Source organism: Mustelus asterias, chromosome 6 (assembly GCF_964213995.1).
Source record: "Mustelus asterias chromosome 6, sMusAst1.hap1.1, whole genome shotgun sequence".
NCBI lineage: Eukaryota > Metazoa > Chordata > Chondrichthyes > Carcharhiniformes > Triakidae > Mustelus > Mustelus asterias.
Window position 1 is genome coordinate 145417431 of NC_135806.1, and position 12763 is coordinate 145430193.

Below are 12763 nucleotides of genomic sequence, written 5' to 3' on the forward strand. Positions count from 1 at the left end.
AGGTTAGTGAGGCATGACCTCCCTCTCACAAAACCATGCTGACTATCGTTAATGAGTTTATTCCTGTCTAAATGCACATACATCCTATCTCTAAGAATCCTCTCCAACAACTTCCCTACCACGGACGTCAAGCTCACCGGCCTATAATTTCCCGGGTTATCCTTCCTACCCTTCTGAAATAACGGGACCACATTAGCTATCCTCCAATCCTCTGGGACCTCACCTGTGTCCAGTGACGAGACAAAGATTTGCGTCAGAGGCCCAGCGATTTCATCTCTCGCCTCCCTGAGCAGCCTTGGATAGATTCCATCAGGCCCAGGGGATTTGTTAGTCTTTATATTCCCTAAAAAACCTAACACTTCCTCCTCTTGTTCTGTCTGGCTGTTTGCTGATTGGTGGTTGCTGTCCGAATTCACTTCTTGTCATTTTTTCTCATTCTCCCGTATCACGCGGTCCGCCAAGTGGAAGTTTCAAAAGTGAAACCCACATCCCAACTTGCTTCCCAATTTTACCCAGTTATGATGACTATAACCTTTTTGAGTTGTGTTTTGAGTTTATGAATCTTTTCTTTCAGCTTAGCGATGGCTCTGGTACCTTACGCTGTCTTTCTTTCAGAGTTATCTGTGGAATCTTTACCCAAGTTTGACGAATACAGCTGGGTAATCAATTGTGTTTTGAATCATTCTTCCTCAGTCACTGACCTCTCCACGGCGTCCTTCAATTGACTCACCAGAGCACCAATCTGCTTCATGGAATCACTCGTTCCTGCTTCTAAAGTCTCGAGTTGTGACCTGATCCTTCATTTTGTTCAGATTGGATTGAACTTCAAGGAGTTCATCAGATTTAGTTTTGAATTCTGTTTTTGAGCAACTATTCCAATGTACCAGCAATTCCTTCTCCTGTTTCTGAAGTTCATCAAGTTTCGATGATCTATCTTTGTAGACTTTGCTTTTCCAGGTTTATCATTGAAGTGCTTCAGATCTTCTTTCCATAGTTTTCCCGCCTGTGAGTGACATTCCAGTCTTTCCATCAGTTAGAACATAGAACAGTACAGCACAGAACAGGCCCTTCGGCCCACGATGTTGTGCCGAGCTTTATCTGAAACCAAGATCAAGCTATCCCACTCCCTATCATCCTGGTGTGCTCCATGTGCCTATCCAATAACCGCTTAAATGTTCCTAAAGTGTCTGACTCCACTATCACTGCAGGCAGTCCATTCCACACCCCAACCACTCTCTGCGTAAAGAACCTACCTCTGATATCCGTCCTGTATCTCCCACCACGAACCCTATACTTATGCCCCCTTGTAATAGCTCCATCCACCCAAGGAAATAGTCTTTGAACGTTCACTCTATTTATCCCCTTCATCATTTTATAAACCTCTATTAAGTCTCCCCTCAGCCTCCTCCGCTCCAGAGAGAACAGCCCTAGCTCCCTCAACCTTTCCTCATAAGACCTACCCTCCAATTCAGGCAGCATCCTGGTAAATCTCCTCTGCACTCTTTCCAGCGCTTCCACATCCTTCTTATAGTGAGGTGACCAGAACTGCACACAATATTCCAAATGTGGTCTCACCAAGGTCCTGTACAGTTGCAGCAGAACCCAACGGCTCTTAAACTCCAACCCCGTTAATAAAAGCTAACACACTATAGGCCTTCTTCACAGCTCTATCCAATTGAGTGGCAACCTATAGAGATCTGTGGATATGAACCCCAAGAACTCTCTGTTCCTCCACAGTCTTCAGAACCCTACCTTTGACCCTGTAGTCCTACCAAAATGAATCACCTCACATTTATCAGGGTTAAACTCCATTTGCCATTTTTCAGCCCAGCTTTGCATCCTATCTATGTCTCTTTGCAGCCTACAACAGTCCTCCACCTCATCCACTACTCCACCAATCTTGGTGTCATCAGCAAATTTACTGATCCACCCTTCAGCCCCCTCCTCTAAGTCATTAATAAAAATCACAAAGAGCAGAGGACCAAGCACTGATCCCTGCGGCACTCCGCTAGCAACCTGCCTCCAATCCGAAAAATTTCCATCGATCACCACCCTCTGTCTTTGATCAGACAGCCAGTTACCTATCCAATCGGCCAACTTTCCCTCTATCCCACACCTCCTCACTTTCATCATAAGCCGACCATGGGGGACCTTATCAAACGCCTTACTAAAATCCATGTATATGACACCAACTGCCCTACCTTCATCAACACACTTAGTTACCTCCTCAAAAAATTCTATCAAATTTGTGAGGCACGACTTGCCCTTCACGAATCCGTGCTGACTATCCCGGATTAATCCGTATCTTTCTAAATAGTCGTAAATCCCATCTCTAAGGACCTTTTCCATCAATTTACCAACCACCGAAGTAAGACTAACCGGTCTATAATTACCAGGGTCATTTCTATTCCCTTTCTTAAACAGAGGAACAACATTCGCCATTCTCCAGTCCTCTGGCACCATCCCCGTGGACAGCGAGGACCCAAAGATCAAAGCCAAAGGCTCTGCAATCTCATCCCTTGCCTCCCAAAGAATCCTAGGATACATTTCATCAGGCCCAGGGGACTTATCGACCTTCAGTTTATTCAAAACTGCCAATACATCCTCCCTCCGAACATCTATTTCCTCCAGCCTATTAGCCTGTAACACCTTCTCTTCCTCAAAAACATGGCCCCTCTCCTTGGTGAACACTGAAGAAAAGTATTCATTCATCACCTCGCCTATCTCTCCTGACTCCATACACAAGTTCCCACTACTGTCCTTGACCGGCCCTAACCTCACCCTGGTCATTCTTTTATTCCTCACATAAGAGTAAAAAACCTTGGGGTTTTCCTTGATCCGACCCGCCAAGGACTTCTCGTGTCCCCTCCTAGCTCTCCTAAGCCCCTTTTCCAGCTCATTCCTTGCTAACTTGTAACCCTCAATCGAGCCATCTGAACCTTGTTTCCTCATCCCTACATAAGCTTCCCTCTTCCTTTTCACAAGACATTCCACCTCTTTCGTGAACAATGGTTCCCTCACTCGGCCATTTCCTCAGTCTACAGATCCTTGAAAGTGAGGTCACAGGTCGAGAAGGTGGTGAAGATGGCATATGGCATGCTTGCCTTTATAGGACGGGGCATAGAGTATAAAAGTTGGGGTCTGATGTTGCAGATGTATAGGACGTTGGTTCGGCCGCATCTGGAATACTGCGTCCAGTTCTGGTCGCCACACTACCAGAAGGACGTGGAGGCTTTGGAGAGAGTACAGAGGAGGTTTACCAGGATGTTACCTGGTATGGAGGGGCTTAGTTATGAGGAGAGATTGGGTAAACTGGGGTTGTTCTCCCTGGAAAGACGGAGGATGAGGGGAGACTTAATAGAGGTGTATAAAATTATGAAAGGCATAGATAGGGTGAACGGTGGGAAGCTTTTCCCCAGGTCGGTGGTGACGTTCACGAGGGGTCATAGGTTCAAGGTGAAGCGGGGGAGGTTTAACACAGATATCAGAAGGACATATTTTACACAGAGGGTGGTGGGGGCCTGGAATGCGCTGCCAGGCAAGGTGGTGGAGGCGGACACACTGGGAACGTTTAAGACTTATCTAGACAGCCATATGAACGGAGTGGGAATGGAGGGATACAAAAGAATGGTCTAGTTTGGACCAGGGAGCGGCGCAGGCTTGGAGGGCCGAAGGGCCTGTTCCTGTGCTGTATTGTTCTTTGTTCCTCCCTGCCTGACAGGGACATACCTATCAAGGACATCCAGTATTTGTTCCTTGAAAAAGTTCCACTTTTCATTAGTTCCTTTCTCTGACGGTTTCTGTTCCCAACTTATGCCCCCTAATTCTTGCCTAATCGCATCATAATTACCTCTCCCCCAATTGTAAACCTTGCCCTGCCGTACGGCCCTATCCCTCTCCATTGCAATAACAAAAGACACCGAATTGTGGTCACTATCTCCAAAGTGCTCTCCCACAACCAAATCTAACACTTGGCCCGGTTCATTTCCCAGTACCAAATCCAATGTGGCCTCACCTCTTGTCGGCCTATCCACATATTGTGTCAGGAAACCCTCCTGCACACACTGCACAAAAACTGCTCCATCCGAACTATTTGACCTACAAAGGTTCCAATCAATATTTGGAAAGTTAAAGTCCCCCATGACAACTACCCTGTGACCCCCACACATATCCATAATCTGCTTAGCAATTTCTTCCTCCACATCTCTATTACTATTTGGGGGCCTATAGTAAACTCCTAACAACGTGACCGCTCCTTTCCTATTTCTAACCTCAGCCCATATTACCTCAGTGTGCAGATCCCCCTCGAAGTGCCTTTCTGCAGCCGTTAAACTATCCTTGATTAACAATGCCACTCCTCCACCTCTTTTACCAGCTTCCCTACATTTAGTGAAACATCTATACCCCGGAACGTCCAACAACCATTCCTGTCCTTGTTCTACCCACGTCTCCGTAATGGCCACAACATCGTAGTCCCAAGTACCAATCCACGCCCCAAGTTCATCTACCTTGTTCCGGATGCTCCTTGCATTGAAGTAAACACACTTCAACCCACCTTCCTGTCTACCGGTACCCACCCTTGACCCTGATACCTTCCCCAATACCTCACCACCCTCACTGACTTCTGGACTACAACTCCTTTTCCCACTCCCCTGACAAATTAGTTTAAACCCCCCTGAAGAGCCGTATCATATTTCCCTCCCAGGATATTGGTGCCCCTCTGGTTCAGGTGCACCCCGTCCTGTTTGTACAGGTCCCACCTTCCCCAGAATGTGTTCCAATTATCCACGTATCTGAAACCCTCCCTCCTACACCATCCCTGCAACCACATGTTTAACTGCACTCTCTCCCTGTTCCTCAACTCGCTATCACGTGGCACCGGCAACGTACCAGAGATGACCACATGTTTGTCTTGGCTCTCAGCTTCCAGCCCAGCTCCAGAAATTCCTGCTTTAAATCCCCGTCTTATTTTCCTTTACAAACGCATCTTTCCTGTGTGAAAATTGCTTCTCTCTGTTGGGCAGTGTTTTCTTTGGCAGAGTTTAATCTTTCTGCGCTACCCACCCAGCTCACATTCAGTAATTCCACTCCTGTCAATTGTTTCCAACATAAGGACATAAGAACTGGCAGGAGGAGGCCATTCAGCCCCTCGGGCCTGCTCTGCCATTCAATATCATCATGGCTGATCTTACCTCCACCTTCCTGCCTCCTCTCCATAACCCTTCATCCCATTGCTAATTAAAAACATACCAACTAGGGGCGGCACGGTGGCACAGTGGGTTAGCACTGCTGTATTACAGAGCCAGGGACCTTGATTCAAGTCCCGGCTTGGGTCATTGTTTGTGTGGAGTTTGCACGTTCTCCCCGTGTCTGCGTGGGTTTCCTCCGGGGGCTCCGGTTTCCTCCCACAGTCCAAAGATGTGCGTGTTAGGTTGGTTGGCCATGGTAAATTGCCCCTTAGTGTCAGGGGGATTAGCAGGGTAAATATGTGCGGTTACGGGGATAGGGCCTGGGTGGGATTGTTGTCAGTACAGGCCGAGTGGCCTCCTTGTGCACTGTAGGATTCTATGATTCTATCTCCTTAAATCTATTTCATGTTCTGGCATCCACCGCACTCTGAGGTAGAGAATTTCACAGATTCACCACCCCGTGAGTGAAGTAATTCCTCCTCAGCTCTGTTTTAAATCTGCCTCCCCTTAGCCTAAAACTATGGCCTCTTGTTCTAGAATGTCCAACAAGAGGAATGATCCACTCTGCATCGACCCTGTCCATTCCCTTTAGTATCTCATTCACCTCAATTAGATCTCCTCTCATTCTTCTAAACTCTAGAGAGTTTAGACCTAAACTGCTCAGTCTCTCCACATAAACAAGTCCTTCATCTCTGGAATCAATCCAATGAACCTTCTTTGAACTGTCTTTACATCCTTCCTCAAGTAAGGGGACAAAAACTGTGCGCAATGCTCAGGTGCAGTCTCCCCAGTGTCCGACACAGTAGCAGCTACACTTCACTACTTTTATACTCTATCCCATTAGTAATTAATGCCAAATAGGGGACTAAAACTGTGCACAGTATTCTGAGTGTGATCCCTCTAATGCTTTGTACAGTTGCAGCAACACTTCACTGCTTTTATATTCTATTCCTTTAGCAATAAATGCCAAGATTCCATTTGCCTTCCTTATTATCATAGAATCATAGAAGCCTACAGTGCAGAAAGAGGCCATTCGGCCCATCGAGTCTGCACCGACCACAATCCCACCCAGGCCCTATCCACATATTCCTACATATTTACCCACTAATCCCTCTAACCTATGCATCTCAGGACACTAAAGGGCAATTTAGAATGGCCAATCAACCTAGCCCGCACATCTTTGGACTGTGGGAGGAAACCGGAGCACCCGGAGAAAACCCACACAGACACGAGGAGAATGTGCAAACTCCACACAGACAGTGACCCGAGCTGGGATTCGAACCCAGGTCACTGGAGCTGTGAAGCAGCAGTGCTAACCACTGTGCTACCGTGCCGCCCTGCACCTGCAGACTAACTTTAAATCTTTCCCATCTCACTTTAAACCTATGCCCTGTAGTTTTCAATTCGCCCTCCCTGGGAAAAACACATGTGCATTCATCCTATCTCTGCCCCTCAGGATTTTATAAACCTCAATAAGGTCACCCCTCATTCTCCAATTTCCGCGGAATAAAACCTCAGCCTGGCCGACCGCTCCCTGTAACTCAGGCCCACGAGTCCTGGCAGTATCCTGGTAAATCTTCTTTGCATTCCTTCCAGTTTATCAATGTCTTTCCTATAACAGGGTGACCAAAACTGTGCACAATACTCCACCTGTGGCCTCACCAACGATTTATACAACTAATACATAATGTCCCAACTCCTACACGCAGTGCCCTGACTGGCCAGACTGCTAAACGCCTTCTTCACTGCTCTGTCTACCTGAGACACTGCTTTCAACGAACTATATACTTGTACTCCTAGGTCCCTCTGTTCCTCAACACTCCCCAGGGCCCTACCATTCACTGTATAAGTCCTATCCTGATTTAACTTTCCAAATTGCTGCATCTCACACTTATCTATACTGAAATTTATTTGCCAATCCTCGGCCCACTTCTCTCATGAGGAACATGGGAACTAGGAGCGAGAGTGGGTAATTCACCCCTTCGAACCTGCTCCGCCCTTCTATACGATCACGGCTGATCTCTATCTCATCCTAACTCCACTTCCCTGCCTTTTCCCCACAGTTCTTTATCTCGCTTTTGATCAAATATTTTATCCGTCTCTTTCTTAAATCGATTGATTGATTCTGCATCCACTGCTCTCTGGGGCCGTGAGTTCCAACGCTCTGTGAGAAGCAGCTTCTCCTGATCTCTGTCTGGAACCTCCCTCCCTCTTACTCTTGTCCGAGACTGTTCTAGAAGGGGGAATATTTGGTTAACATTTACTTCATCAATCCCGTTGAGTATTTTATATACCTCAGTCAAATCCCCCCTCATTCTTCTGTACTCCAATGAGTACAAGCCTGAGCTACTCACCGCTCCTCCTTCAATCAGTCTAATGAACCTCTTCTGAACCGCGTCCAGTGCCACTGCACCCTTCCTCAAAGGTGACCAATACTCCAATTGTGGTCTCACCAATGCCTTATACAATTGTAACAACACTTCTCTATTTTTATACTCTAAACCCTTTGCAATAAATGCCAAGGTTCCATTGGCCTTCCCGATAACATTCTGCACCTGCACACCCACTTTCTAAGACTCATGCACAAGGACACCCAGATCAAATGATCAAGATCCCCTGGTATGTTTAGAAATGTAACGTTTGGAGCTTGGTTGGGGGTTTTCCATCCCTCTCGGGAGCTCTGAGTGATTCACAACTTTGATAAAAGAATTTGTCAATGGTTTTTATACTCCTTCAGGTTTTAGCGATGGGCCCTTTTCACCCCGACAGTTAGAGGCTGAATTTGTTCAAACATTCTTCCCGAGATCAGCCCCTCAAGGCAGGCACAAATGCAGTCAAACACTGATTGAAAATGTCTTTTTCCACAGGACTGGGCAGCAGAGGCAAGGCCAGCAGTTGTTCTTCAAGCCATTCCAGAGGGGAGTTAGCTGTGGATCCAGAGTCACATGTACGGCAAACTTGGTGAGGATGGCAAATTTCCATCCCAAAAAGCCATGAGTCCTTCATCTCTGACCCTCTGACAGTGCGGCACTCCCTCAGCACTGACCCTCTGACAGTGCAGCACTCCCTCAGTACTGACCCTCTGACAGTGTGGCACTCCCTCAGCACTGACCCTCTGACAGTGCGGCACTCCCTCAGTGCTGACATTCTGACAGTGCGGCACTCCCTCAGTGCTGACATTCTGACAGTGCGGCACTCCCTCAGCACTGATTGTCTGACAGTGCGGCACTCCCTCAGCACTGACCCTCTGACAGTGCAGCACTCCTTCAGTACTGACCCTCTGACAGTGCAGCACTCCCTCAGCACTGACCCTTTGATAGTGCGGCACTCCCTCAGCACTGATTGTCTGACAGTGCGGCACTCCCTCAGTACTGACCCTCTGACAGTGCGGCACTCCCTCAGCACTGACTCCCTGACAGTGCAGCACTCCCTCAGTACTGACCCTCTGACAGTGCAGCACTCCCTCAGTACTGACTCCCTGACAGTGCCGCACTCCCTCAGCACTGACCCTCTGACAGTGCGGCACTCCCTCAGCACTGACCCTCTGACAATGCGGCACTCCCTCAGTACTGACCCTCTGATAGTGCGGCACTCCCTCAGCACTGACTCCCTGACAGTGCAGCACTCCCTCAGCACTGACCCTCTGACAGTGCAGCACTCCCTCAGTACTGACCCTCTGACAGTGCGGCGCTCCCTCAGTACTGACCCTCTGACAGTGCGGCACTCCCTCAGCACTGACTCCCTGACAGTGCAGCACTCCCTCAGTACTGACCCTCTGACAGTGCAGCACTCCTTCAGCACTGACTCCCTGACAGTGCAGCACTCCCTCAGTACTGACCCTCTGACAGTGCGGCACTCCCTCAGTGCTGACATTCTGACAGTGCGGCACTCCCTCAGCACTCATTGTCTGACAGTGCGGCACTCCCTCAGCACTGACCCTCTGACAGTGCAGCACTCCCTCAGTACTGACCCTCTGACAGTGCGGCACTCCCTCAGTACTGACCCTCTGACAGTGCGGCACCCCCTCAGCACTGACCCTCTGACAGTGCGGCACTCCCTCAGCACTGACCTTGTGACAGCGCGGTACTCCCTCAGCACTGACCCTCTGACAGTGCGGCACTCCCTCAGTACTGACCCTCTGACAGTGCGGCACTCCCTCAGTACTGACCCTCTGACAGTGCGGCACCCCCTCAGCACTGACCCTCTGACAGTGCGGCACTCCCTCAGTACTGACCCTCTGACAGTGCGGCACTCCCTCAGCACTGACCCTCTGACAGTGCGGCACTCCCTCAGTACTGACGCTCGGACAGTGCGGCACTCCTTCAGCACTGATCCTCGGATAGTGCGGCACTCCCTCAGTACTGACCCTCTGACAGTGCAGCACTCCCTCAGTGCTGACCCTCTGACAGTGCGGCACTCCCTCAGTACTGACCCTCGGACAGTGCGGCACTCCTTCAACACTCACCCTCTGACCGCGTGGCACTCCCTGAGTACTGACCCTCTGACAGTACAGCACTCCCTCAGCACTGACCCTCTGACAGTGCAGCACTCCCTCAGCACTGACCCTCTGACAGTGCAGCACTCCCTCAGCACTTACCCTCTGACAGTGCGCGCTCCCTCAGCACTGACCCTCTGACAGTGCGGCACTCCCTCAGCACTGATTGTCTGACAGTGCGGCACTCCCTCACCACTGACCCTCTGACAGTGCGGCACTCCCTCAGCACTGACCCTTTGATAGTGCGGCACTCCCTCAGCACTGATTGTCTGACAGTGCAGCACTCCCTCAGCAGTGACCCTCTGACAGTGCGGCACTCCCTCAGTACTGACTCTCTGACAGTGCAGCACTCCCTCAGTACTGACCCTCTGACAGTGCGGCACTCCCTCAGTACTGACCCTCTGACAGTGCGGCACTCCCTCAGTACTGACCCTCTGACAGTGCAGCACTCCCTCAGTACTGACCCTCTGACAGTGCGGCGCTCCCTCAGTACTGACCCTCTGACAGTGCGGCACTCCCTCAGTACTGACCCTCTGACAGTGCGGCGCTCCCTCAGTACTGACCCTCTGACAGTGCGGCACTCCCTCAGTACTGACTCCCTGACAGTGCAGCACTCCCTCAGTACTGACCCTCTGACAGTGCAGCACTCCCTCAGCACTGACCCTCTGACAGTGCAGCACTCCCTCAGCACTGACCCTCTGACAGTGCAGCACTCCCTCAGCACTTACCCTCTGACAGTGCGCGCTCCCTCAGCACTGACCCTCTGACAGTGCGGCACTCCCTCAGCACTGATTGTCTGACAGTGCGGCACTCCCTCACCACTGACCCTCTGACAGTGCGGCACTCCCTCAGCACTGACCCTTTGATAGTGCGGCACTCCCTCAGCACTGATTGTCTGACAGTGCAGCACTCCCTCAGCACTGACCCTCTGACAGTGCGGCACTCCCTCAGTACTGACTCTCTGACAGTGCAGCACTCCCTCAGTACTGACCCTCTGACAGTGCGGCACTCCCTCAGTACTGACCCTCTGACAGTGCGGCACTCCCTCAGTACTGACCCTCTGACAGTGCGGCACTCCCTCAGCACTGACTCCCTGACAGTGCAGCACTCCCTCAGTACTGACCCTCTGACAGTGCAGCACTCCCTCAGTACTGACTCCCTGACAGTGCAGCACTCCCTCAGTACTGACCCTCTGACAATGCGGCTCTCCCTCAGTACTGACCATCTGACAGTGCGGCACTCCCTCAGCACTGACTCCCTGACAGTGCATCACTCCCTCAGTACTGACCCTCTGACAGTGCAGCACTCCCTCAGTACTGACCCTCTGACAGTGCGGCACTCCCTCAGTACTGACCCTCTGACAGTGCGGCACTCCCTCAGCACTGACCCTCTGACAGTGCGGCACTCCCTCAGCACTGACTCCCTGACAGTGCAGCACTCCCTCAGTACTGACCCTCTGACAGTGCAGCACTCCCTCAGTACTGACTCCCTGACAGTGCAGCACTCCCTCAGCACTGACCCTCTGACAGTGCGGCACTCCCTCAGCACTGACCCTCTGACAATGCGGCACTCCCTCAGTACTGACCCTCTGACAGTGCGGCACTCCCTCAGCACTGACTCCCTGACAGTGCAGCACTCCCTCAGCACTGACCCTCTGACAGTGCGGCACTCCCTCAGTACTGACCCTCTGACAGTGCGGCACTCCCTCAGCACTGACTCCCTGACAGTGCAGCACTCCCTCAGTACTGACCCATGACAGTGCAGCACTCCCTCAGCACTGACTCCCTGACAGTGCAGCACTCCCTCAGTACTGACCCTCTGACAGTGCAGCACTCCTTCAGCACTGACTCCCTGACAGTGCGGCACTCCCTCAGTACTGACCCTCTGACAGTGCGGCACTCCCTCAGTGCTGACATTCTGACAGTGCGGCACTCCCTCAGTGCTGACATTCTGACAGTGCGGCACGCCCTCAGCACTGATTGTCTGACAGTGCGGCACTCCCTCAGCACTGACCCTCTGACAGTGCAGCACTCCTTCAGCACTGACTCCCTGACAGTGCAGCACTCCCTCAGTACTGACCCTCTGACAGTGCGGCACCCCCTCAGCACTGACCCTCTGACAGTGCGGCACTCCCTCAGCACTGACCTTGTGACAGCGCGGTACTCCCTCAGCACTGACCCTCTGACAGTGCGGCACTCCCTCAGTACTGACCCTCTGACAGTGCGGCACTCCCTCAGTACTGACCCTCTGACAGTGCGGCACCCCCTCAGCACTGACCCTCTGACAGTGCGGCACTCCCTCAGTACTGACCCTCTGACAGTGCGGCACTCCCTCAGCACTGACCCTCTGACAGTGCGGCACTCCCTCAGTACTGACGCTCGGACAGTGCGGCACTCCTTCAGCACTGATCCTCGGATAGTGCGGCACTCCCTCAGTACTGACCCTCTGACAGTGCAGCACTCCCTCAGTGCTGACCCTCTGACAGTGCGGCACTCCCTCAGTACTGACCCTCGGACAGTGCGGCACTCCTTCAACACTCACCCTCTGACCGCGTGGCACTCCCTGAGTACTGACCCTCTGACAGTACAGCACTCCCTCAGCACTGACCCTCTGACAGTGCAGCACTCCCTCAGCACTGACCCTCTGACAGTGCAGCACTCCCTCAGCACTTACCCTCTGACAGTGCGCGCTCCCTCAGCACTGACCCTCTGACAGTGCGGCACTCCCTCAGCACTGATTGTCTGACAGTGCGGCACTCCCTCACCACTGACCCTCTGACAGTGCGGCACTCCCTCAGCACTGACCCTTTGATAGTGCGGCACTCCCTCAGCACTGATTGTCTGACAGTGCAGCACTCCCTCAGCACTGACCCTCTGACAGTGCGGCACTCCCTCAGTACTGACTCTCTGACAGTGCAGCACTCCCTCAGTACTGACCCTCTGACAGTGCGGCACTCCCTCAGTACTGACCCTCTGACAGTGCGGCACTCCCTCAGTACTGACCCTCTGACAGTGCAGCACTCCCTCAGTACTGACCCTCTGACAGTGCGGCGCTCCCTCAGTACTGACCCTCTGACAGT